Here is a 24,820-nt window from a genome sequence, read left to right as displayed (position 1 = left end):
CAAAAAAATAAGCAATACACAACATTTCTTATTTTTTGGTTTTTCGAAAAGAAAAAAACACAATATTTCATTTCTTTCTTAAAGGTATTTTTTAGATCTAGCTCCTAATAAAAAATAGTAATCATTTTTGTTTTCTTGTTTTCTTTCCTTCAAAACCAAAAGCAAAACGAGAGAGAATGGGGCTAGTGAGTTACCTAAATTGTTCGGGTTTCTTGTCAGCGAAATCGTTGCCGTCGGAGAGTGAGAGATTCAAATGGTCGGGGAACTCTTGTAGACTTGAAGAGCTTGCATGGTGGTTTTAGTTTCAAATTTAGCTTTAGGGAGTCGAATTGGAGGCTCTGGGTTTATTTGGGATAGATTTTATGGTTCCCGACCACCACTTGCATGGTGGTTTTAGTTTCAAATTTAGCTTTAGGGAGTCGAATTGGAGGCTCTGGGTTTATTTGGGATAGATTTTATGGTTCCCAACCACCGCAAGCGGTGGTCGAAACAGTGGTTGGAGTGTGAAATGAGACCGAATCATGACTTGAGGGCTATAGTCGAAGAGATAGGGAAGATAAAGGTTCATTTGGTTTAGTTTTGGTTTCTGTGGCCATTATAAATGGTGGCTAGAGAGATTCGAGCTTCCTGACAAGCGACGTTCATGTGGTGGTCGTAGGGTAGAGCAAGACCAGTTTACGGTAGGGTTTTGGAACTCACGAGAGCTTTCAGTCGAGCGGAGTAATGGGTCGTCGTGGAATGGCGATTGGCGGTGGCGTATGGGTCTTTGTGAGCAGCGCCAGAGAAGAATGAGAGGGATAGTTTGAGAGAAAACACAAAATGGGGGAAAGCGGCTGAAGAAGAGAGACTTAAAGGATGAGTTAAAACTAGATTTGCTATAACTATATATTTATATAAATTAATTAGGGTTAATTTTCTTTTAGTCCGCACAATTTTAGTGTGAAATTGCACTTTATTCACCTACAGGGTTCTTTTCGAATTTAATTTAATATTGATTTTCCCAATTTCATAATTTTATAGATTTTTATTGTTAGAGTATTTTAGGGTTAATAAAAATGAAAAATCATGGTTTAGTCCCTCTAGTTCAGGCGATTATTTTTATTTAGGTCACTGGAATAATTCCAATTTTGCATGTTTAATTTACATTTACTTCAATTTAGTCACTATGCTAGAACTTGTATTAAATTAGGTCATTCTTCAGCCGCTTTAAGTCTTTCTTCTTCAGCCGCTTTCCCCCATTTTGTGTTTTCTCTCAAACTATCCCTCTCGTTCTTCTTCAGCACTCGAATTTTGCATGTTTTTCAAACTTTTAGGCAATATTCTTTTACTTAGATCAATAATGAAGCTTTCGCATTACATGCTCAAGGGTGGTCATTATTGGTCTTAGTAAACCAATATCCTTTTTCCAAACTTGACATCCATAATGATTTTTGAATTAAATAAAACGTTAAACTTAAAATTTCTAATTTTTTAATATAGGTTAATCAACTAGGTACTAATTTTTGGGTGTTGTGGAGGTGTTAACCCTTCCCCACGCGTAATTGACTCTTGAATCTTATTTCTAGTTTTCGTAGACCCAAAATTTGATATTTTTGATAAAACAAAATGTTTTATTAAAATTATCCCATTTTAGGTATTCAATCACTTGAAAATGATTGGTGATAACTCTAAACATTTCATTTCAGCTAACTTCCCTATGAGTTCCTCTAATGATGGTATTTGAGTTGCTCCAGATTTTCCTGCAATAAGTGAATTAACTACTACTTCAGTTAATTTATCTAACTTATTTTCAAGGGAAAATATACTTATCTAGTGAACCCGTCGGCTGGGTTCACTTGAAAACTATTGAGAGTTGGTTTCCATGGTTGAAATCAATTCCCTTGCTATTGTTGGGGTCATGTTGACTAATGCTCCTCCAGTAGCGGCATCCACCTTTTCCATCTCCATTGGTAAAAGGCCTTCATAAAAGGATTAAAGTAACATTTGCTCACTTAATACGTGTTGTGGACAACGTGCGCAAAGCTTTTTAAATTTCTCCCAATAGTCATAAAGACTTTCTTCGTTCTTTTGTTGAATGGAAAGAACGCTCATTCGCAACTCGCTTGCTTTAGCCGCTGAAAAGAACATGTCAAGAAAAATTCAATTCATGTCAGCCCATGAATTAACTTAATTTGGAGGTAAATAAAATAACCAGTCTTTAGCCAAGTCGGCTAAAGAGAAAGAGAAAGCTCTCAATTTAATTTGATCATCGGTAACTCCCTGTGGTTTCATGCTAGTGCAAACCATGTTGAATTCCAACAAGTGTTTGTGCAGATTTTCAGTGGGAAAGCCGTGGAAGGTGGGAAGAAGATGAATAAGTCTCGTTTTTAATTGAAACGGAGTCCTGCCACTAGGAAAATTAATGCATAATGGCGTCTGAGTGATAGGAGTTGTAGCTAGTTCTCGGATCTTTTGTTCTTCCATCAGAATATTGTATGTGTCTGCTTAAGAGTCCAGATTTGATTCTGTTTCTGATTTCTGCTCTTGTTCTTCTTGACTTTTTCTATTTTCTCGAAGCGTTTGTGCGTGGATTCTTCGTGCTCGTGCTTCAATCTCCGGATCTAGATCTACTAATTCATCTGGGTTTCTTCTGGTCAGAAATCAAAAAACTAGAAAAATAAATCAGTACTTGCCGTTAGTCTCCGGAAATGGTGCCAATTTAATAACCGTTGTTTTTCTATCAAAATAATTTTTGGCTTCTTAATAAATAAAAAGGAAAATGTAGTATAGAGAAACAAGGTCGATTCACAGGGACTATGGGTTTTATGATTTAATAAAATTGTTTCTTGATTTTAGAAGAATATAGAATTCCAGATGAAGTTGAAAAGATATATTAAAATAAAATAAATAAAAAATGAAAACTAATATAATAATAAATAATAATAGTAATAAATATAAAAGGGGATTTTTAAAAGTTGTTTTTAAAATAAAAAAAAATAAGAATTAAATAAAAGTGTTGAGTTAATCGATTGACGAATATGGCCAAGAGGGGGGTGAATTGACAATTAAAATTTTGGTGGAAGCTTTTGCAGAAAATTGAAAGAAATTTGCACAGCGATTTAGAGTGGTTCGACTTTCTCAACCAAAGTCTACGCCCACTACCTTAGCTATCCACACTAAGGATTTTCCACAAATTCACTAATTTGTCTTCCTTTTGAGGACAAAGAGTAACCTTACAAACCCTCAAGAATTATACCCCAAATTCTGAGAACACTCTCCCAAAGAGAACAATACAAATTTTCAAACTTACAAGGAAATCCTCACAAGGTAGATTGTTTGCACAATTCTAGAACAAAGAAAAGAACACTCAAGAATGAATACAATTGAGCACAATAAGTGTTCTTGAAAGCAAAATGAATATTGAATGAAAAATAGGCTTGAAAGCTCAACTTGATGTTTGATGCTTTCTCTTGATTCTCTCTGATTCTAGTTGCTTGATGTTTCTTGTTTTGATCAATGGCTTAAGCTTACTTAAATACACCTTGAATCATTCTGAACGTTGGGGGATCATTAATGAAGTTTTGGAGCGTTTAAGTGTGAAAACAATTAATATTTCTGCTTGGAGCGTTGGGGGAATCGGTACCCCTAATGGGGAATCGGTTCCCTAAGTGTAAAATTCAAATATTTCGACGGTTGAACAGTGGGGGGGAATCGGTATCCCCTGGGGGAATCGGTTCCCTCTAAGCATACTGGAATTCTCGGAGCCAAACCATTCAGGGGGGAATCGGTACCCCCTTGGGGGGGGGGGGAATCGGTTCCCTCTGAGCAATCTGGAATTTTTGGCTTTGAAATAGTTCGAAATATTTTGTAAAATCGTTTTGAAATTATTTTAAGATTAAAACTTAATTTTACACTTGAGTAAGGATTTAAAATGAACTTTGAAATGCTTTGAGTAATATTTTGATATTCGATTTAATATATCGAATATGCTTAGAAAAAAATCTTTTTCAAAATTAAAATTCTTTTAATTTAATTTGTTATATCGAAACATCAAAATGTTTTCAACAATCTCCCCCTTTTTGATATAACAAAATATTTTAAGATTTTCTAATTTCAAAATGAATTTTGATTTGAAAATATACTCCCCTTACTTAACACTTCCTCTTCAAAAACTCCCCTTTTAATTTAATAACATTTCTCCCCCTTTTGTTAAATCAAAAGATTTGTAAAAGAATTAAACAAGGTTTTGAAATCATATAGCCAATTGATATATATAGTTTAAGCTGCTAAGATCACAATCAAGAGAAACGTTAGCCATTAGTTCATAATCATATTCATAATTAATGTGACATGGCAAAACTGGTCATATTGCTAAAATGATGTAAATGATGCAATAAATTTAACTAAACCAAATATTCAAACATCCAAACAAATCCAAAGTTTAACAATAAAAAAAATCAAACATTCCAAAATATTCAAAATGTTGAAACAATAAGCTTTAAATTCAAAGTACTAAAGCAAAACAAAGAATCAAGCATCCGTAGGAGGATCGGGAGGAGGAAAACGAGCTTGCATAGCGGTCATTTCATGAGTGAGTTCATTAATACGAGCGTTGGTTGCTTCATTATTTGCACGCATCTCCTGAAGAATTTCCAATTGTTGAGCTCCCATTGTGGATAAATGGGACTCTATAGAAGTAAAGAGCGAATCTATTGTAGCATATCGGAAATCGAATGTCTCCATAAAAGATTGAAAATATGGAGGCATTTGATTCGTTTGTTGTGCTTGCTCCTCGGGCTGCTCAGGCTCATCTTCGGCTTTATCGATGTCTCGCATTAATTGTTCAAGCTCGGGATCGTCGTCAGCTTCTAGTGGAGCTCGTGAAGAACTAGCTCCTGGAGTATTTTCAGAAGATCGAACCCATTCACCGATTTCCTTATCCTTTATACATCCCGCTCTCGTTAAGGAAAGAAGATTAATTTGTTTCTTTAGAGGAAAGATGACATCTAGACCTACTCTAAGCCCGGCTTTAGAAAAAAGATTACTCAGAATGCAACCGTAAACTAGAGATGAACAAAGTTTCTTGTTAGGAACAAGATTTACGGTTTCAACGATTTCAGCAAAAATAATCTAAGGTAGGTTTATTTTAATACTGTTTTGGAAACAATGTAACCAACAAAGATCTAAAGCACGAAGAGTAGAGTAACGACCTCTGGATGGTCGAAACCACAAAGAAATCATTAGATGAAGAAAACGATCATGAAGGTCTAAGACACTCACACTATCCATTCTTTTATAATGAGAACCTAAAACCTGTTTTTCATTTGATATACCATTATCATCTAATCCTAATGCTTTGGCTATGTAAGCCGAGTCAATATGTAAGAATTATCCTAGGAGGTAGGAACGAACTTCTATGGTTTCAGTTTGAGCTCAGTTTTTGACACAAACGGCATTAGAGTAAAAGATGCGAACAAGTTGATGGTAAACTATAGGTTCAAGGTCAGAAAGTTTATCAAATTTTCACTCTTGTAAAAGAGGAAGATATCTAAAATCGATATCTAACATAGCTTGACGAGAAGGGATACGTTCTTCTCTAATTTTGTAAGAGTCAAAATATTGATAATACCAAAAATGATGATTTCTAGGACCAGGATGATCGAAGCACGAGTTTTGGATAGTCATATTAGGATTAATAGGATTTAGGATTAGGAATTGGAATTTTAGGAATAGGAGGAGGATTTGGAGGTGGATTTGGTTGACGGTGTGAGCGACTAGATGATGACCTAGCACGTTTAGGATTGGACATGGTTTAGGAAGTCGGAATAGAATGGATAACCTGCAATTTAGAAAACACATGTATGCAATTCAATCAATCACAAAACTAAATTGAGTCCTCAATAATTCAAGGTTCTCTAAACCAATCCTAATGGGCAAAGTTTTCGAAAAACTTATTGAAAAATAAGGTTTTAAAAATCAATATATGTATAGTTTTTATAATAACAACGTAATTCAATCAAAACACAATTTTTTTTTATTTCGAAAATTTCAAAAATTTTGGAAAATCTTGTTTTTTGATGAAATTAGTTGTAAAACTTTAGTTTCTAAACACTAATAAGCAATGCCCGATCACTATTTCTATTTAAAACTAGTCCTATGTTCAAAATTAATGAAATAGAGAGTTTAGAAAAATTTACCTTGAAAGATGAGATTGAGTGGATTTTGATGTTGTTTGCACGATTTTAATGATGCTAGCAGGTTTAGAAGATGATATTTGAAGTGAATTCCGATTAAAAACGTTGATTTGAGGCAAGAATGGAGATAGGGAGAGTAGAGAGGGGAAACGACGGTAAGGAAGAAGAAGAGGGTTTAGGATTTTTGGGTGTTCTGCTCGTGTTAAAATCTAGAACCCCAGGGGGGTATCGATTCCCCTAGGGGGAATCGATTCCCTCATGGGGGTATCGATTCCCTTTGCACCAAAATGCTAAAATCCGATTTTAAACACACAAAATGCTAAATTAATTTTCTCTAGTGGTATTGGCAACTCATATATTGAAAATTAATCACATTCAAACAACCAAATTAATCTTTAAACTATATTTGAACATAAAGTTAATTTTCATCAAGAATCATAAACTCCCCCTAACTAATATCAATTAATGCAATCAAAAATTACTATTCTAAGCATTTTTTATTTAGTCTTAAAAGTGCTAAAATTATTTTAAACACTAAGTGAAGATAGGTTGGTCAAACCTAATTCTCTCCTAAGTGTCCAAAATCTTTCGTTGTCTAAAGGTTTTGTAAAGATATCCGCTAATTGGTGCAAAGTATCAACAAATTCTAGAACTACATATTCCTTAGTGACATGGTCTCTAATGAAGTGATGTCTTATTTTAATGTGCTTAGTTCTAGAGTGTTGGATGAGATTTTTAGTGAGACAAATATCACTAGTATTGTCACACTTGATAGGAATGGTACATACTTCAATTCCATAATCAAAAGGTTGTTGTTTCATCCATAAAACTTGTGCACAACAACTACCAGCTGAAATGTATTCGGCTTCAGTGGTAGATAATGCAACACAAATTTGTTTCTTTGAAAACCAAGAAATCAGCATATTTCCAAGGAATTGGCAAGTACCGGAGGTGCTTTTCCTATCTAATTTGCATCATCCATAATCCGCATCAGAAAAGGCATGCAAGCTAAAGCTAGAGTCTCTAGGATACCAAAGTCCTAAACTAGGAGTGTCCTTAAGGTATCTAAAGATTCTCTTAACAACTAGTAAATGTGATTCCTTAGGACATGATTGAAATCTAGCACATAAACAAACACTAAACATAATGTACGGTCTACTTGCAGTTAGATAAAGCAAAGAGCCAATCATTGACCTATATAATTTAACATCTATACATTTACCTCCTTCATCTAAGTCAAGCTTTGTTGAAGAGCTCATTGGAGTGTCATGAGGTTTGCCATTTTCCAGTCCAAACTTCTTGAGCATATCTTTGACGTACTTAGCTTGATTGATGAAGATGTCATCTTTTCTTTGCTTGATTTGGAGTCCCAAGAAAAATGAGAGCTCCCCCATCATGCTCATTTCGAATTCGCTTTGCATTAGCTTAGAAAAGTCTTGGCAAAGAACATCGTTAGTAGAACCAAATATTATATCATCAACATAAATTTGAACTACTAATAAATCTTTACCTTTATGCTTTAAAAACAATGTAGTGTCAACCTTCCCTTTTGAAAAACCTTTTTTAATTAAAAAATTTGACAGTATTTCATACCAAGCTCTAGAAGGTTGTTTTAAACCATAAAGCGCTTTTGTCAATTTAAGAACATGATCCGGAAATTTTGAATCTTCAAAACCTGGAGGTTGTTCCACATACACTTCTTCTTTATAAAACATTTAAAAATGCACTTTTAACATCCATTTGATATAGTTTAAATTCATGAAAACGTGCAAATGCTAATAACATTCTAATTGTTTCCATCCTAGCTACGGGAGCGTATGTTTCATCATAGTCTATGCCTTCTTCTTGAGTATACCCTTGAGCAACAAGTCTAGCATTGTTTCTCACTATATTACCACTCTCATCAAGCTTATTCCTAAGTACCCATATAGTACCTACAATAGATTTATTACTAGGCCTTTCAACTAATGTCCATACTTTACTTCTCTCAAATTGATTTAATTCTTCTTGCATAACCATAATCCAATGTTCATCTTTTAATGCTTCTTTAATATTCTTAGGCTCTATGCATGAAATAAATGCAACATAATTACAAATATTTCTAAGAGAAGATCGAGTTGTTACCCCTTTGGATGGATCACCTATAGTCTCACCATCCTTAACATAGTTGTACTCTCTTGGATAAGATACTTCCCTTTCTTCAATGGTTGGATTCTCAAGAGGATCATGAGTTACCTCATCTTTTGTTTCTTCCTTTGATGATGGTTCTTCAACGTCATATCTAACTTCATTTGTATTTATAATACCTATATCATCATTCACACAGGAATCCTTCCTCGAAAGGGGATTATCATCGAAAACAACATGTATAGACTCTTCTATAACTAAAGTTCTTTTATTAAATACTCGATAAGCTTTAGAATTTAAGGAATAACCCAGAAAAATTCCTTCATCACTTTTAGCATCAAATTTGCCAAGGTTTTCTTTACCGTTGTTCAAAACAAAACATTTACATCCAAAAGGATGAAAATATCTAATGTTAGGCTTTTTATTTTTGAAAATTTCATATGGAGTTTTCTTTAAAATTGGCCTAATCATTACTCGATTTACAACATAACAAGTGGTATTTGTGGCTTCCGCCCAAAAATATTTTGGCAAATTATTTTCACAAAGCATGGTTCTAGCCATTTCTTCTAAAGTTCGATTTTCCTCTCAACAACTCCATTTTTGTTGAGGGGTTCTAGGTGCTGAAAATTATGGCTAATACCATTAAAATTACAAAACTCAATAAATCTAAGATTTTCAAATTCAGTGTCATGATCACTCCTAACACTAGTTATAGAGTAACCTTTTTTCATTTTGGATTATTTTTGAAAATGTGATGAAATGTTCTAATGCTTCATCTTTAGTACTTAAAAATAGAACCCAAGTATATCTAGAATAGTCATCTACCAAGACAAATGCATATTGTTTTCCACCCAAGCTAGTAGTCCTAGTTGGCCCCAAAAGATCTATATGGATCAATTGTAATACTCTACTAGTTGATACGTCATTAATGGATTTAAAAGAAACTCGCTTTTGTTTTCCTTTAGCACAAGCATCACAGATTTTATCATTATCAAATTTTAGTTTAGGCAGCCCTCGAACCAATTCTCCTTGAACTAACCGTTGCAAAACACTCATACTAGCATGTCCTAGTCTCTTATGCCATAACCAACTATCATGTTCATCCTTAGCAACTAGGCACAAATTAGTAATATCAATAGAATCTAAATGCACCATGTATATGTTTCCTATTCTATGACCAATAAGCATAATCCGATTAGATGCAATGTCAATGACTTTACAACCGTTAATATCAAATATGACATTGAATCCCTTATCACAAAATTGACTAATACTCAATAGATTATGCTTTAATCCATTCATATATAAAACATTCTTAATTTGTATGGAAGAGGTATTACCAATAGTACCAATACCTTCAATGTGACCTTTTGAATCATCACCAAAAGTCACTTCTCCTCCATTTTTGGCATTAAGCTCAATGAACCGGTTTTTGTCTCCGGTCCTGTGTCTTGAGCATCCACTATCAAGGTACTATGAATTTGGATTTGTTTCCCATGCCTTGTAGCATTGCTCTTTTTCCTACAAACATAGATTAATTTCTAATTTTTGGTACCCAAATTCTTTTAGGTTCATATTCATTAGTTTCCAAAATTCTAGTCCCCTTAGGTATCTATTTGTGTAGGATATCCTTATCTTTAGTAGTAATGAGCTCTTTAGGAACCTATATACTTCTAACGATTTTTCCATTAGAGGTTTTTTGGGGACCTCTATGATTGTAGTTAAAACTTTTTCTAACAAAGTTGGATTTTGAATTTTCTCTATTTTCAAAATGTTTTGTTCCAACTTTATTAAAAGAAGCTTTAAGATCATCAATTTTCTTTTGATGATTATCATTGACCTTTGAAAGTAAATTTTGCAAATCCAAATTTTCCTTTTCAAACTCTTCTAGTTTGATTTGCAAATATTTGATTTTACTTTCAAGATCGTTGTTGGTTTTGGATATGAGTTTATTTTCATTTTTCAATTTTGAAACATCATTTTTATATTTTAAAAACAATTTCTCATAATCCGAAGCCAACCCATTATATTCCTCTAATAGCTCATCATAGGATATCTCATCAAAATCAGATGAGTTAGAGGTTACCTTAGAATCTTCCCCGAATGCCATCAAGCACAAGTTTGCTACTTCTTGTTCCTCTTCATCGGAACCTTCTTCATCGCTCCATGTAGCCACATGAGCCTTGTGCTTATTCTTTGATTGACCATTTCTCTTCAATTGTGGGCAATCATATTTGACATGCCCCGACTTTTTGTATTCATAGCAAATGATCGGGTCCTTCTCTTTTGGTTCATTTTTGAGGCCTTCATTTCGTTTGAATTTTCTTTCTCGGTAAGGTCTCATCATTTTTCTGAACCATTTGGCAAATAATGCCATTTCCTCGTCATCGTCATCTTCATCCAAATCACTCTCATCTTTTGTGGATTTGAGAGCAACTCCAATGTTTTTCTTCTTCTCATTCTCCTTTGGTGTCTCTTCAATCTTATCAAGGTCCACCTTATCTTCAAGCATCATTTCATGAGTGAGGAGTGAACCGATTAGCTTTTCAAGAGTTAAGGACGTTAGATCCTTAGACTTGATGATTGCCGTCTTCTTTGATTGCCACGATTTTGGAAGGGAGTAGACTAACTTCCTCACAAGCTTTTCATTTGAAATAATCTCTCCATATGATTTGAGACCATTGAAAATCGTTGAAAATATATCCGTCATAGCTTTGATATCTTCATTTGGTTTCATCTTGAAATTTTCATAGCTATGCATTAGAATACTAATTTTAGATTTCTTTACCTCATCGGTACCTTCATGAGTGACTTGAAGTTTGTCCCATATTTCTTTGGCGGTTGTAGAAGATGAAACTCTTCCGTATTCATCTGGTCCAAGAGCATAAAATATGATATGGATGACTTTGGAGTTGAGCTGGAACATTTTTGTCTCTCCTTCACTCCACAATCTTGGACGAGTGAGAGGCATGATGTATCATATTTCTACGACATTCCATGTTCCCATGTCACTTGCTTGAATGAAGTACATCATCCTATTTTTCCAATAGGCATAGTTAGTCCCATTGAAGAAAGGAGGCTTGTTGACGGGCATCGAATCGAGATCGGAGTCGAAGTTTGAAGTAGAGGCCATTGATGACTTTGATTATCGATGCAACTCTTCCCAAATCGACTCAAGAGGCGATTAAACCTTCAAATGAGTTAGGCTCTGATGCCAATTGTTGAGTTAATCGATTGACAAATATGGCCAAGAGGGGGTGAATTGGCAATTAAAATTTTGGTGGAAGCTTTTGTAGAAAATTGAAAGAAATTTGCACAGCGATTTAGAGTGGTTCGACTTTCTCAACCAAAGTCTACGTCCACTACCTTAGCTATCCACACTAAGGATTTTTCACAAATTCACTAATTTGTCTTTCTTTTGAGGACAAAGAGTAACCTTACAAACCCTCAAGAATTATACCCCAAATTCTTGAGAACACTCTCTCCCAAAGAGAACAATACAAATTTGCAAACTTACAAGGAAATCCTCACAAGGTAGATTGTTTGCACAATTCTAGAACAAAGAAAAGAACACTCAAGAATAAATACAATTGAGCACAATAAGTGTTCTTAAAGCAAAATGAATATTGAATGAAAAATAGGCTTGAAATGCTCAAACTTGAGGTTTGATGCTTTCTCTTTGATTCTCTCTTGATTCTAGTTGCTTGATGTTTCTTGTTTTGATCAATGGCTTCTAAGCTTTCTTAAATACACCTTGAATCACTTCTGAACGTTGGGGATCATTAATGAAGTTTTTGGAGCCGTTTAAGTGTGAAAACAATTAATATTTCTGCTTGGAGCGTGGGGGGAATCGGTACCCCTAATGGGGAATCGGTTCCCTAAGTGTAAAATTCAAATATTTCGACCGTTGAACAGTGGGGGGAATCGGTATCCCCTGGGGGGAATCGGTTCCCTCCGAGCATACTGGAATTCTCGGAGCCAAACCATTCAGGGGGAATCGGTACCCCCTTGGGGGGGAATCGATTCCTTCTGAGCAATCTGAAATTTTTGGCTTTGAAATGGTTCGAATTATTTTGTAAAATCGTTTTGAAATTATTTTAAGATTAAAACTTAATTTTACACTTGAGTAAGGATTTAAAATGAACTTTGAAATGCTTTGAGTAATATTTTTGATATTCGATTTAATATATCGAGTATGCTTAGAAACAAATCTTTTTCAAAATTAAAATTCTTTTAATTTAATTTGTTATATCGAAACATCAAAATGTTTTCAACAAAAAGAAAAATAATTAAATAAACAAATTAAAGAGATTGAGATAAAGATAAACTTATTGTGAAAGCAACCTCAGACTTCAGCTTCGCCTCAAATTCCTTGGATCATCGAAACATATTTTTACTTTAAGATTTAAGTCGGTTACTGCAAGAACAATTCTTCGTTGCCAACTCGGATTGTGTCGTTTCAATAACAACTGATTCCGATCTCAGTTTCCTCTTTGCAAACAATTTTGCTAAGTGTATTCTCGGGAAGTTGAATATGCTTTAATAAGCAAATCCTTCTTCAAACGTTAACCATAACAATATCCGGACCAATGTCGAAATCATTTTGATTTAAAAAGTAAGCTCAGAAAACAGAGAGAAAATCCGAAGCGATTTAAGTACCTTACAATTCTCACGTTTGGAATTGAGTCTTCGCTTTAACTTTCGGCTTGAAAGAAAATTAGCTAAGCATAACCGAAGTCATACTTAGCATAATAGAAAAGTATGCGAAAAATAGAGAGAAAGCTAGAGAGAAAAAGAAGATTTTATTCTCAAATGAGAAAGATATGTTTCTTGGCTCACCCTTAGAGGGTATTTATAGCCTTCAAAATCCTAAAAATAAGCTAAAACATCTTAAATCCTAATTAAAACACTTAAAACTATTTAAACTAAAATACCTAAAAAATAATATAATATTCTAAATCCTAATACAAATACTAAAACCTATTTAAACTAAAATACCTAAAACAAATATAAAATATAAAAATAATATCCTAAAACTTAATTAAAATACTAAAACCTATTTAAAATAAAATACAAAGATAAAATATAATGTTTAAAATATTATCCTAAAATTTGAGTTTAATCTAAATCCGAATTCCAGCCAGCTTTGATTCCGAAAATAAAAAAAATCTGCAGAATTTTGTTATTTTTGTGCAATTTTCAGAATCTTACATCCTGTATAAAAAATAAATTAAAATGAACAAATAAACTACAAAAATCAATGATTAAGGAATAATTTAAAAGTAAAATATTAACTAAATTAATCACTTATCATGTACCAAGTGCTGGCGGGTGTAATTGAACAGCGTATTTTGGAGCCTTTGCTACACCATCACAAGATCATGTTGAGTGCAATATGCTTTGCCGTTCGAACAGGCAACACGTACTTAGGTTCCCTATTGTAAGATATGATATCAATCTTCGAAACTACTGTACTCACTAGGATAGTCGTTTTGTTGCCAACAGCCCCTCAAATCTCACGATTTCGAATTCGTTTCGTAGGTGGGTGGACTATGCTCGTTTGGTCGGCATTCAAAAGGCTCACGAAGAAGAAAACACCGCATTGGAGTGACTAATGTCGGTTCCTAAAATTAAGCCATCACAGTTCCATGGAAGCAGCTTCGCAGGTCTCGTAGTTCAGGGATGCGAAAGCATGGTTTAAGCTGACATTTCATTGCTTTTGAGTCTTCTTTTGCTTGTCATTGCAGTTAGAATAATATATTTTTTAGGTTTAATACACTTTTAGATGTCTAAACTATACTTTAAATTGACTTTTGGTGTCTAAATTTTTTTGTTAAAAGTATGTATCTAATGTTACCAACATTACACTTTTAAGTGTCTGGACCGTAACGTCTGTTAAATTAAATCGTTATCTGACACATGTCGTACATATAAAATTTCAAAATAATTATTTAAAAAGATATTTAATATTATATTTAAAAAAAACTAAAAAAAACCAAAATTCCACTTTTGATCGGCCATTGTTAGTTTCTGGTCATCACTGTTGATACCAACAAAATCGTCTCGCTGCTGGGACCAAAATCTAGTCCTCCACCAGTCGTGAAACTCTGTCGATTGTTGTGGTTGGCAGTTTTCTAAATTTTCCTTCATCTTTTATCGACGATTCTTATGGCTATAGTTGATCGTATGTTACACAACTGTAACCATTGAGTTCTTCATCCTTATCCGAACAAAATTCAGTCGGTGGTGAGCCTTCGTCATCATCGGATATGGGGGAGATGGGGGATGGGAAGGAAAGGGACAATGCGGGGGTTTGATTTTTTCTTTATTATTAGAAAAATAAAAAAAAATATAATGGTAGGTTCGTAAAAGTATAACGGAAAAAGCATTGGACACCTATTTTTAACGAAAAACTCTTTATATACTAAAAGTAAATTTGAGGTATAGTTTAGGTACCTAAGAGTGTATATATGGTTTTATAAAAAAAATTATATGCGTGACATGTGTCATATAACAACTAAATTTAACGGTTGTTATAGAATTTTTTTAAGACATTTTTAACTTGACTATTTGTGTGTTCATGTCGTGTTCGTGTAATTTCTTTTTCGTATCATAATTGTGTGTTTATTTTGATATAACTTTTGTGTTATAGCTTTAGGCTTAATGTTATATTCATGTCGTGTTCGTGTTATTTTTCATCTTGTGTCGTACTCGTATCAAATGCTTGAAAATTAATAATGTGACGATCTATAATATGTGGTTTCTTTTAGGATTTCACTACTTAACAATGGCCAACTTATATGTTTTTATCCATGGCAACCGTTCAACTAAGTTGAATGACTCCTATAACTAGTTAATATACTACTAAAAAATCATAAATAGTTTGTAATCGAAATCTTATTAAGAGTCTAATTTTTTTTAGGATAAATAAGATAACATTTTAAGTTATAATTATAAATATTACGTTTTCCATAATAAATCATATAAATTGCATTACTATTCCGGTTACAATTTAAAAGATTATTGTCAAGACATTCTCGATTGTAATCAAAATTATTATCAATTGAGTAACTTTTTAGAATAAATATATAACATTTTAGGTTAAAATTATCTCGATGTAATATTTTCGGTTGAAACTGAAATTACTAGTGATTGATAATTTTTTAGATGAAATAGATAAAATTTTAAAATAAAATCCGATAGAAATTAACTTGAAATTAAAGCGACAAACAGCCGAACAAGACTGGCATTATAAGATCCTAAAATTCTAGATGATAGGAGGAAGAAGGAGGAGGAGGAGGAAGAGGAAGAAGAGGAAGAGGAGGAGGAGGAGGAGAAGAAGAAGAAGACAAACGGCATGGGAAAGTTAGCTTAAAAATCCCTTTTGGAAAGTGATTTCCCACTCAAACTAAAGATATTTCCTTTTACTGAAATGCTCAAACCAGAGGGAACGTCCAAATTTGTCCCAAACTAAAATCATGAAAATCATAAATTAATTCATATTTTAAAATTATTTTAGTACTTTTGTTAATTTTTTTTAAAAAGTATAAAGGATATTTAAAAATATTTAATTTACATATTTAAATTAAATTGACAAGTCAATTATTTAATTCTTTATAATATATTTTAAATTTATGTCTGTTAAGATATTTATATATAGAAATATCATAAAATATATTTATACTTTTATTATAATTTATATTTAAATTTTTTTATATATTATAACATTAATATATTTAAATTTTATAATATAATATCTTAAATAAATATTTTATTCCCTCAATAGTATTTTTTACAACAATATTACATAATAAAAAAACATTTTTCGACAATATTTTTAAAAAATATTTTTTTTGAAAACAATGTTAAAAAGTACTAGATACGTTTGGGGAGAAACTTCAAAGAAATTAAGATTTTTGCTAGAGAAATGGGGAATATAGTTTTCCTTTTTTTTCAACTTGTTCATAAATGTATATGATATTAATTTATTTTAAAATTATAATTCAAATTATACAATGTAAAACCTTTTAATTTTGTACAAATTTAAGATTGTTAGATGAGTGAAATTTTTTTAAAATTTTATTGAAATTTCAATCCAATTTAATATTAATTTTTATAGAATTAAATCTTCCCAACTTGTTAGTTAAAGAATCGCATTCAAATAGGGGTGTTCATTTGGTTAAAACGATGGCCAACCGAATCGAAATACCCTTAACCAAACTTTTTTTCTTTAACCGTTAATCGAACCGAACTTTTTTTTGAAAGTATTAACCGAACCGAATAAATTTCGGTTAATTCAGTTAATTTTCGAATTAACCAATTTTTTTTAGAATTTTAGAATTTAATATTTTTTTAATTAAAAAAACAATTTACAATTAATTTAAATAATATCTAATTAATTTGATTTAAACATTTTGCATTTAGTTTTGAGATTATTTTAATTAATTAATATTGATTTGAGTTTTAAATAGATTGTGCCGGCTAACTCTCTTAATATAATTATATTTAAAGGTTAATTCGGTTAATTAATCGATTTCAAACTGAATTAATCGTTAACCGAATTCCAGAAAAATCTTTAACCGTTCCCCGACCGAATTAACCGAACTAATTTAATTCGATCAATTAATTCTGTTAAAATCGAATTTTAAACACCCCTACATTCAAACATGAATTATGTTATTTATGTTCACTAAAAAACCCATTAAATTTGAAACTAATTGACCCGAACCAATGAAACCTAAATTATGTTGGTACGGATTTGAACCCATTGCTTCATGCTCCTACATTGACCCTGAATTTGGGGACTAAACGGTAACAAACGGCAAGTTTTTCTTTTGAAACGCTCTCTTAATAAAGCATGTGGACACCAACGTAATCATATTAAAATCAATGATATTTATCTTAAAATTTTATTTATGGGGCCGTATAAAAAGTTTATATTATTAATATATCGAAAGGTATGAAAGCTGAGTGCTTATATTGAACATGCAAAAATCCATGAGCATTTTCTCTATGAATCTCCCTATTTTTTTTTTTTGAAAATAATATGTGCCTCATTAAAAATCTCTTCCAATCCTAAAAAAAAAAATAATACCTAAAATTTCATTAATCAAAAAGTAATTACACCTTTACTAATGACATTAACAATGATATCAGGACAAATTGAATCAAAGAATAATACATTATCAGAACAACCGACCCAAATAACGAGAGCATGAACAACATGATTACAGTCACGATTAATATATGTAATATGAATTCTAGGATTAGATTGAAAAACAACACGCTGAATCTCCCTAATTGTTGACCACATAAAATGTGGAAAAAATCTGGCCACACTTGGACACATGAAGTTCAAATGACGAAACTGACCAAAAACAAAGCACACCACTCCCCCCACCCCCAACAATTAGACAAAGACTAATGAACTAATCATTTTTGTCTGTAAACGAGTGAAAACACCACTGTATCTCTTTTCTCCACCAACTTTCTTCTCCATTCGATTCGGTTCATCTTGGCTCTTTGTTACTGAATTTAATCGAAAACAAAGTCAACATGTTCATTCAATGAGGTTATGTTAAATACTCCAGTTCATACAGATCTGCCTTTGAATGCAGCAAAAAAAAACCTCAGAAATTCTGGTGAGTTCACTCGTTTCCTTTGAGTATCAATGAAACCCAGATTTCAGAATCGTCCTTTCATAGATTTAGCTAAATTGGTAGCTGTTTTGGGTCTGCTTCTTTTTGATTTTCTACACACTCTTGTATAATTCCACATGCAAAGTCTCACCCGATGTTATGTCGCCGGTCAAGGTGAAACTGTCGAACAAGACGACCCAATTACCTGTGCATTATCCGACCAACATTAGCCGCATTAAGTTCGTTCTTGTCGGCTCCACTAAAACATGGCCGGCGAGAAGACCATACACCGAAGCCTGGTGGAGACCGAACAGAAAAAGGGGGAACATTTTCATCGACTTACCGCCACCTAATGAGTTCCTCCCTTGGCCTGAAACTTCTCCGCCGTTTAGGCTCAATTCAGACGCCGCGAAGCTGCTGGTGTACCCGAAGCTGGCGAACCCGATTGAGGCTCGAATTTTCGGATCCTTTCTCGACTCGTTTAACCTGGGAGATAACCAGGGGGTGAGGTGGTTCGTAATGGCGGACGATGACACTGTGTTTTTTGTAGGCAATTTAGTGGAAGTGTTGGGCAAATATGATCACACCGAGCACCAGGGTTTTAAAAAACGATCTTCGACCACGATTTCGGTCGCGATATAACGGTTTTGTCGCTGTCCGAGTTACCCGCGACGGCCGCAATAGCATCTGCGAAGACCGCAATAGCATTCTCGATGGCCACAATCACGGTAAATCCGAAATAACCGAAACCATGACCACGATTTGAAACCCTGCCGAGCACTATTACGTTGGGATGTACTAGTCTGATTTCGAACTTCCTCTTCGCCTTCGACATGGCGTACGGTGGCGCCTGATATGCTCTGAGCTATTTCACTGGTGGAACAACTGGCGCCATTGATGAATGATTGCCTCGAAAGATACCCCTTCAGTCATACCAGTGACTCTTTAACATCATCTTGTTTATTCGACTTGGGGATTTCTCTGACCCTTGAAAGGGATGTCCATCAGGTAATTGCCCTCATACTTGGTAAAGTTTTAGCCTACTTTTTTCTTGAAATATCGAAAACTAATAACAATGTGGTTGTCTCTAATCGAATTTATTAAGTTCGAATCGAAGTTGTCATAACCGTTTTTAGGGGTGAAACAATGAAATGTTTTAAAAAGCAATTACTTTTAATTTTGGAAAATTTGGTAATTTTGGATTAAATTGAAAAAGTCGTCATCGACCTTTGGGTTAGGTAGGTCAAATACCTAAAAACGTTTTTTAAAAATAATTTTAAGAAAAATTATTTTTAAGACAAAAAATGATCTGCATTTACCAAAGATTATATTAAAACGAGTTCGGGAGTCGGTTACGTGTGAAAAATGATTAGTACCACACAATGCCAAAAATTGGTACTGTGTCGCTCGTAATGGTGGAAACCCTGAATCAAATATCAAGTTAAAATATGATTCATTTATTAAATATTGATTAATTTGCTTGAAATTAATTAATTAAATAGCAAAAACATGAACTTCAAAGATTAAAATGATATTAACAGAAATTAAAAGGGCTAAACATTAATTACAAAATAAACCAGAGTTTAAATCGTAAATGTCAAATAATAACATTAAAAATATAAATAAATCATCAATAATATATATGACTAAAATAAATATAAAGGATTAAATAATAATTAAATAAAATGCCCAAACAATAAATAAAATAAAAAAATTTACAAAAAGTAAATTATATATTATTGCATATGATTGATAAGAGTTAGGTGATATGTTAAAAATTGCATTCTTTTTCTTTTTTACTATACGAAAATGACCAATAGCCCTCACATACATTAACGCATGATATAGGTGATATGCTGAATTCACTTTAAAAAGTTTAGTGGGATATAGGGGCCATACAATAATGGTGCACAAGTAAAATAGTATTATAGCTGATCTTAGCTATACTTAATTGTGGGATTTCATGTTGAAATAGAAACGTTAAGCCTCTCGACTTATTTTCTTCTAGACAAAATGTTTTTAAAGACAAATTGGCCATATTTGAATAACCACAAATATTATACACTACATGAAATCAGCGACTAAAAAATAATAATAAAAATAAGGGCTCAAATCCAAATGTTAGCAAAAATACACAATCCATACATTTAGTGACTAAAATGAAAATGATACAAAATCAACAACCAAAAAGTTAAACAGATAAGTAAATATAATAAAAAACAAATAGGACTAAAACAAAATACGAGACAAATACAGAGCCTGAAATAAAACCCAAAGTTATATGAGGGACCAAAATGAAACAAACTAACAATTCGTAGAGTAAATAAAAATTATACCTAAAAGTCACAATATACAAAGTCAGGACTGAAATAAATAATTTACAAATATCATAACCAGAATCTAATACCATCATAAATAGTATAATATAAACAGAATAATGGTATAAATATAAATATTAAGAGATAAGTACCCAAAGTAGAATGCTACAAAAGTTTCATTACTGACGGAATAAAAGGTTACAAATTAAGAAAGAACTTAACAATAATTAACCCATAATAATTAAAACACGCGTATGATATAAAAAAATAAAGAGGACAAATATTGCTTTTATCCCTTAAACCAAAACACGCTGAAAACTAAGTCCCCTAAACGGTGTCGTTTTAATTTGCATATATATATAATTTCATTAGCTTAAAACCTTAGCCCTTTTCATTTGTTTCATTTTTAAACCAAAGAAAAGAGAGAACCACCACAGTGGCCGAAGGCTTCCATGGCGGGGCGGCGGCGGTGCACGGAGGAGTACAGTGGTCGGAGAAGAGCACTACCCCAAAAGAAGCCTCTTTTCACGCTTAACCCAAATATTAAACCCCTCTTAACCTAAAACTGACCCGAGCGACCTAAATCTAGGAAAATAGACGATTTTCTTTTATCTTCAATGAAGAGTTTTTCCAACTCCAGTGAGGTGACTAAAGGCTAGATCTATAGGGTGAGATTTCTATTTTATTTTCTCTTTGTTTTTCGGTGTTTGGTTTTGTATTTGGTTCGGTCTTTTTTTACTCTCTTTGAAACTGATCTCTCGGTTTTTTTATCGTTTTCGATTTTTTTTTCTCTCGAATGAATCTGCCTTTTTTCTTTGGATTTTCTGCTCTCTCGCCAATGCTCTGGTTCGAGACGCCCCTTTAATCTCTCACCAAATCTCCTTTAGTGGTTGCTTTATTGAATTTAGTCGTGGATTAGGTAAACTAATTGATTTATTTGCTGACTTTCCTTTATTTGTTCACTGTTCGGACGACTTTGATAAGGATAGCGATGTTGATGGCTCGACGATGACTTGGCTTGGTGACTCGTCGGTGCAAGCGAGGCTGGAAGTTGAATCGTCACTGGCGGCGGCTGTTGATAGATTTAGGGTTTAGAAACCCTAATTTCAAATATGGAACGGGTCGGGTTGCTGGGGCTCAATTCGGGTTGGACCTTCCTTGGCTTTTGTTTGGGCTTGTAATGGGTTCTTTCTGGGCCTACAAACATGTAATAATAATAACAATAATATATAATAATAACAATTTAATGTTTTTTCGACCCGGACAAAAACGGTTGTCTACAGAAGTATCTATAATATCTTTCATTTTCCGTATGATAGCCTAATTGGGGTGTAGGTGACCTGGTAGATTTAGGATTTGAATCCCAACATTTGCATCCTTTTTTCTTATTAGTCCGATTTGGGTTGATATGGATAGATTCGAATTTCAACATCTGCAACCAATCAATTGAGTAAAACTCGAGTTTAGTTCAGTTGGGTTTAACCACCCAACTGAACTAATTACAATTTGATTGCATCACATAGATTAGAGGTTTGAATTCTACCATCTCCAATTTGATTGCATCACATAGATTAGAGGTTTGAATTCTACCATCTCCGTACTAAAATAACAATTTGATGATATCAAACCCGGGTTTAGATCAGTTTGGCCGAAACCAAACTGAATTGGTAACAATTTGGTTGTCAAATGTAACCTGGGTTTGCCCCAATCAGGGTTTGTTGGATACTTGCTAGAGGTGACACAATAGTAGCATCTACGGAGCTTTCTGTTATCCAAGATTTCTTATTGTGATGTTATAAGCTGCAGGTTGATCTTCTCGGTGATATATCAGGCATGCTATTGGCTCATCCACCATCACCAATCATTACGCTTCACCATTTCGACAACATAGACCCAATATTCCCCAACAAGAACCGAACTGACGCAGTAAAACATCTCATGCAAGCAGCCAAAGTCGATCAATAACGTTTAGTGCAGCAAACAATATGCTACGACAACCAAAAGAACTGGTCCATCTCGGTCTCGTGGGGTTATTCGGTTCATATATATGAAAGTATCACCCCTCGAAGTATTCTGAAGAGACCCCTGGAGACATTTAAACCCTGGAAGAATGGTCCGCCTCCATTGTATACGTTCAACACCAGGTTGGTCACAAACGATCTGTGTCAAGCTCCTCATGTATTGTTCATGGAGAACGTTGGGAGAATGAAGGGGGATTCCTTAGTTCTCTACGTATAGGTGAAGAGCTCGATGTAAGTTACCACCCTGTTTCTTCTCCGGAAACCATACCGCCGATGACGTCCTCAGGATTCGTGTGTCTTCAAACGCATCGGTTCGTAAGCAGGTTTGTATCGGACACAAGTAGTGAACAATCTCGGTAACATAAATTATCTTTAAAATTCGTTCTTATTAATCGATTTCTCTCTGGTTTTTTCAGCCCGGAAAAATCGAATGCTGCAATATTATGAACATGTCTGGCATGAGTGTTATGAACATCAAGTTAAGGGAGTGTAGGAAGGGTGAAGTAATTGCATGGTTGGGATGAACATTGAGATCAACAATGTAATGTAAAATCGTGAGAAACCTACATATAATACGAGTTATTGTTTTATTTAATTTAATTTAATTTGATCATTAAAATTATTCTGTTTCATCAGATTGTGCTGAATATATTTTATTGATATATCGAATTCTGATATCTGCAATCTTATCTTATCGATGCTTCATAATTAGGTTGACAAACTTGTCAATGATACGTTTCAATTGGTTACATAAAATAATTATATAAAATATGAGTCTGTTCCATTAAAAGAGAACAACGACTGCCTCCGATGACACCCAAAACCCGCTTAAAGCTCCCCGGAGCTACGACGAATTAGAAGACGATGAAGAACCTCTACCCAAAAAGCAAAAACAGCTGTCGTCTTTAACAGCTCCTCAATATCCTAATTCAGTACCCGCAATCAACGATGATAACCCCTCCAACGCTGCTATCGAAAACAGTAACAATAATGGCAATGCCCATCAAATCCTTCCCCTGCAACAAAAGCCAAGACAACAAAGAAGTCTAAGAAGAAAAACAATAATGTCTGGGTAACGAAAACGTCGAGAAAAGGGAAAAAGAAGAGTAAAGTGAATTGGAGGGTTTGACAGCCAAGTGGAAAATGGTGTAGCCAATGAGAAGAAACAGTAGTGAGCTTGAATTGGAGACTAACATCAGTATAAAATGCCTGCTAATTTGAGGGACTGTTTTATATGCTAACTTTAATACTTTTGAAATTAGGTCTGCTGAGTTAATTGATTAGTTCTGTAAAATCTGACTTTTCTTTAAAGATGAGAGAAAGTTGGTTTCCTGCTTGCAATATAAAACAGTCCCTCAAATTAGCAGGCATTTTATACTGATGTTAGTCTCCAATTTCTTAATCAGCCTTGCCTTAACGCGTTGACATGTGGAGACTTAAGGAAGGTTACTGGCCTGTCGAACTTCTACTCCAGTGTCTACTACTTCCGACCAGTGCTCAGGTTGTTAGGAGTCTTATTGGTTCCATTGCCAAGGGTTTTGGAGTTTTTGCTATTGTTTCGGTATTGGTTTAGTATAGTATTGCTGCAGGTTCTGTGTTATTATGGGTCGGTATTCTATTGAGTTGGTCAAGTTTACGAGTATTATTTTATCATTTAAATTTTATTTGTAAATTTTTGGGTCGAATTGAATTTATTTGTTTAAGTCTATGTTCAAATTTGAATGAAATTATTTGTAATGTTACGATATTAGTTCTATTTTGAACGACTCTTTAACAATATAAGATATATACATATATTTTTTATATTATTTTTTAGATGTTTAAGTAAGATTTATACAGTTATCCTCACACAACCGATTCTTTGAATTCAATTTTAACTCTGTTTTTAAATGCAGATCACTAAAATTGTCGAGATCCCAAGGTAAGTGTGATTATGTGGATTGCTCGACTATTATTAGGGCTGGCAGGACACAAAGCAATGGTAGAAAAAGATGGAACATGGATATTACCTGTACAATACCTATCCAAATTCTGAAAAGAAAAACTATAAAGAATCCGGTTTAATCCATCTTTGGGACTTTGAACCTACAGTTTTCGTTAGCACTTGGGTAATTCATGCATCAGCACTGCAAAAAACACAAGAACATAATAATAGTACACATAAACAAAGTGGTATCATTAGATGTTAAGATATTGTTCTGCTACAGCATTTTTCAGACAAAATACACTAAGAACAATGGGACCTTTTTTTGTATCTGTTTATCCTATCGGGTAAGAAGCAAGGAAAGTCGCTCAAGAAGAATAAATAAAGCTGATATCCATGTTTTCGTAAGAAATGCTGCTACGGTACTCTTGATTTGTTGATTCTTCTAAAGAATTGGAGAGTTTAGGCCCTCCTGAGAAGACAATGAATGTAGAACCTGGTGCCTCTTGGATGGGAAGGCTAATGTTTTCCTAAAAGAAGGTCGGTTTTTCAAGTGTTGTATCGTTCGCTTCGTATAAAGAGTCCGAAACAAAGGCGAGACTCTCTCCTTGAACTTGAG

At 33.6% G+C, this 24,820-nt stretch overlaps 1 protein-coding gene across 1 annotated transcript in view; it reads right to left on the bottom strand.

The window, feature by feature from the left end:
• The window catches only part of LOC120156554 (photosystem II 5 kDa protein, chloroplastic-like), a 31,400-nt gene extending 28,867 nt beyond the window's left edge, over positions 1–2,533 (bottom strand). The window contains exon 1 of the mRNA XM_039167856.1: positions 2,516–2,533. The gene's annotated coding sequence lies outside the window, so the exon portion shown is untranslated. The remainder of the gene's footprint in view (positions 1–2,515) is intronic.
• Between the last annotated feature and the right edge of the window lie 22,287 nt (positions 2,534–24,820).

This window comes from Hibiscus syriacus, unplaced genomic scaffold, assembly GCF_006381635.1.
Source record: "Hibiscus syriacus cultivar Baekdansim isolate YM2019G1 unplaced genomic scaffold, ASM638163v2 tig00111231_pilon, whole genome shotgun sequence".
NCBI lineage: Eukaryota > Viridiplantae > Streptophyta > Magnoliopsida > Malvales > Malvaceae > Hibiscus > Hibiscus syriacus.
This window is presented reverse-complemented; position numbering and strand designations above follow the sequence as displayed.